Source organism: Chondrus crispus, genomic scaffold (assembly GCF_000350225.1).
Source record: "Chondrus crispus Stackhouse genomic scaffold, scaffold_285, whole genome shotgun sequence".
In the NCBI taxonomy this organism is placed as follows: domain Eukaryota; phylum Rhodophyta; class Florideophyceae; order Gigartinales; family Gigartinaceae; genus Chondrus; species Chondrus crispus.
In genome coordinates this window covers 20,402-24,422 of record NW_005179167.1, presented here as the reverse complement: position 1 = coordinate 24,422, position 4,021 = coordinate 20,402, and positions in this window count along the sequence as shown.

Here is a 4,021-nt window from a genome sequence, read left to right as displayed (position 1 = left end):
GGGCTTGCTTCGCAGGAAATTTGAAGTCAAAGCTTGTGTTTCTGGTGGGCTCGCAAGACGGCGAGAAGTACGTGCAAACATTGGAGGAAAATCTCCTTCCTTTTTCAGAGGAGCTTCCTGTCACCTGGAACTTTATGCAAGATGGTGCTCCATGTCACTGTTCTAAGTTTACTCCCCAGACCATTTTTGACAACTACATATCCGTCTTAGATCTAAGACGGATATGTAGTTGTCAAAAAGCCAGTCTTTCGCAAACTTAGAACGATGACATGGATCACCATCTTGCATAAAGTTCCAGGTGACAGGAAGCTCCTCTGAAAAAGGAAGAAGATTTTCCTCCAATGTCTGCACGTACTTCTCGCCGTCTAGCGAACCCATCAGAAACACGAGCTTTGACTTCAAATTTCCTCCGAGGCAAGCCCAAACCCTGAGACTTTGGCCACCACTGTGCCTTCTTGAAAACCACTCTTTCTCTTTCCTAAGGTCGCGCCACTTATAGGCCAGGCCAGACCATCGGGGCCGTCCAAGTTGAATTTTTTTTCGTCGGACCACACCACTTTGTCCCACTTTTGTTGACTCCAGGCCATCCTGTCCATTGCCCAAGAGACACGAGCTTTTTCATGCCTTTCACGCATCGCCGGAGTCCTCGCTACTCGTTTGTATCGCAGGTTTTTGTTTGCCTGCAGTACCTGACGTACTCTCCGTGCCTTAACGTTCAATTGTAAGGCTTTAACAATGCCAGCGGAGCTCAAAACACCCTTGGAGGCCTCTCGATTGATCCTTCTCTGGTCAGCTGCAGTAAGCTTACGTGGCTTCCCACCCGAGTTCTTGCGATTATATCGAGCTTGGTCCCGAGGAAACGCACTCACCCTGTTTCTAGACCGCCCTATCTCCTCCGCGATTCGTGACACAGGCCAACAGTTGGATTGGTATACCACAATTTGTCCTTTCTCGAAAGTAGATAAACGTGGTTTTCGAGGCATGCTGGACGGGTGGAAATTTGTTTAGCATCACTCCTGTACCGGTTATCTGTTTCTCGTGTCCTTATGCTATACATTGACGAAGTTTCGCGGGAAGAGAGTAGGTGTTTCCCGCGATATTGAAGTTCGCATTGAACTGTAACTATAGTTTTTGCCGACTCATTTGCATGTCTCCGATGATATCTCTAAACCCGTTTGTTTGTTTGCAAATCTGTTTAAAAATTCAGACTCCTCTCGCCGCGTGCTTCAACTACAGCAATGTTCATTACCTGTATCTCAGCGCTTACACCATGGGACCGGATAATGTCATATGTCCTATTGTTTTTGCCACCACTGTATGTGCATTGGTATTCTCAAGGAAATGAGCACATTGTAAAGCAGGAGGTGTGATTCAAACAATAACCATACTGTGCGGAAGAATGCTAACGTATTGATCCTGCCATTGGTTTCAACCATGCATAAAAATTGTTGTGATCCATAGAGAAGGCCTGGTCAGAGCATGAAGTGTACATTAAATATGGCTCCCTGAAGCGATTCCCTTGAGGTGTTTGTGACGAACTGCACAGTAGTGCACTACTGTGAGGTAGGAACGGCCCACACAGGCCCGTTCCTAAGTCCGGGATAATTCTGTATCATTTTAGTTCAGCCTACCGATACATACCGCAGCAAAAAAACTCTTCGTCGATACTGAACGAGGTGAGCAATAAACGTGATCGAGAGTGTGTCCCTCTCCGGTGTGAGGGGACGAGCTGCCCCCGGTCACACAACTTTATGTCATCCAGTCCGAGACTGGTCGGCGCGTTACCGCGCCGCCGTCGAGTGTAGATTACTAATTAATAGTTAAATCTACGATAGTGCGCATACAAAATTCTCCCTTTTGGTCCGACTACATTCGTCGCCCAATGCCAGCCGTCCAAGTATGGACGGCGGCCGTCCGGAGCGTTCTTATTGGACGAAATGGCTTTCTCCACCTCATGGCCAGAAGGCCCTATGATATGCCTATCTTGGCACCGTCCTTCGGAAGACATACTCCGTTCAACTGAACCACATCACAAACTTTTTGATGTAAAACTACTTCCGGACCCTTGCACCATCTTCCTGTGGCTTTTTCAAACATAGATCAAAGACTTAACAACATTTTTGTTCATCGATCAATTTGTTTTGTACGCTCACTCACTCAGTACAACTTCTGCAGTTGAAAAAGCGACACAGCATTGTGCACACTTCCGACAGAACACAGGGCACATTACACACAACACTCTTTCCTCGACGTGACCACAACGTAGCAACTACTTCTTTGACAAGAAAACTAGTAAACTCTCAAAACCTTTGCAGGAAAAACGGAGAAGGTAAATCGAGCAGGACGGTATCACACACATCTGGTAGAAAATAAAACAACTCAAAACAAAGAAACTGTTAGACGTAAAACGCAGTGGATATTGAAACATACCGATTAGTTTAAGTGTGTACCGTCCCTTGTAGTAGCGCTTTCAGTACCTTAAAACTTCTCAAGACGAATTAGGTCAACCATTTGACCTAATGTCTGAGGTGACATTATCTTTGTCAATAACTCTGCAGGTTGATTCTCAGAGCTCACATGAGTCAGCTGAACCACAGAATTCTCAATAAGTTCACGGACATGGTGAATCTTTAAGTCGATGTGCTTGTTCTTTGCAGAGACTTGAGAATTCGTAGCGAGAGATTGAGCTGCAGAACTGTCAATCATGACATTACTTGCGACAAACGCTTCCTTATCATTCCATTGCGATGCATGAGCGAATTCCCAGAACAGCTTTCGAAGCCATGATAATTCCTTAGTGCAAGAGGAGAGAGCAATGTACTGGGCTTCAGCGGAGGACAAGGAGATGACTGTTTGACGTTTGCTTCTTCAATAAACTGGTGCTTTGTTGACGGCGATAATGAATCCAATTTTTGACCTCCTCGTGTCTTTGCATCCTCCCCAATCGGCATCAATGCAAGCAACAATAGAGTCTGGGTTGAAGTTGCAATTGCGTCGGAATGTAGCCCATAGTCCAATGTACCAGACACATATCTCAAAGCACGTTTCAAGTACGACATGTGTCGGGGGGTGGGTGCATGTAAGTGGCGGGCTAAGACAGATATCGGGAATGAAAGGTCTGGACGGGTGCAAACTGCCAAGTAGTTGAGACCACCGATGATTTTGCGGTACTGAGAGTGCTCCTTTTGCGACAGCAAGTATTCACCTGGATGTGCAGGAAGCAGGTCCGCATTCAAAGGCAGAGGAGTCCAGACCGAGTTGGCTTGATCAAGTCCGTGAGTCAGTAGAAGTGACTCAGCATAGCGCGTCTGATGGACCTTGATGTGGTCGGGTTCTTTGGAGATCTGCCATCCAATGAAGGAAGAAAGTGTACCGAACAACTTAACGTTGAACTGAGCCGACAATCTTTCCTTGAACCGTGACATCAAGTGCGTGCTATTGGAGGCAAATGCTATGTCATCGACCACAATAGCGACAATGACAAACTCGTTGCCTTTGCGGAAGAAGTAGAGTCGAGCGTCGTATCGCGAGGTGTTGAACTTCCAAGAGTTCAGACAAGTCTCCAGTAGAGAACCCCATATCTTTCCGGCTTGCTTGGTTCCATACATGGAACCGTGTACTTCAGCAACATGACCAGGCTTGCTTTGAAGCCGACTTGAATCCGTGGGCTGTTCCATAATAACTGGAATGTCAAGTTTGCCGTAGAGATAGGCATTAGAAATGTCTGCGCCTTCAAGCTCCAGGTTGTGACTACTTGCGAACGCCAGCAAGATGCGAAGCGTTTTGTGCGTGGCCACTGGAGCGTAGGTGTCTGGATCGTAGTCAGTGAATGGCTTCTGCTGATCACCACGTACACAGCACCGAGCTTTGTGAAGGACGTTCCCGACGTCGTCAAGCGGCTTGAGTCTGAATACCCAAGTGAATGGGACTGGATGCATATCTACAGTCCGAGGGATAAGCATCCATTTCCGACGTTCGACAAGAGCGTCGAACTCTCTGTCAATGGCGGCAGCCCAGTTTG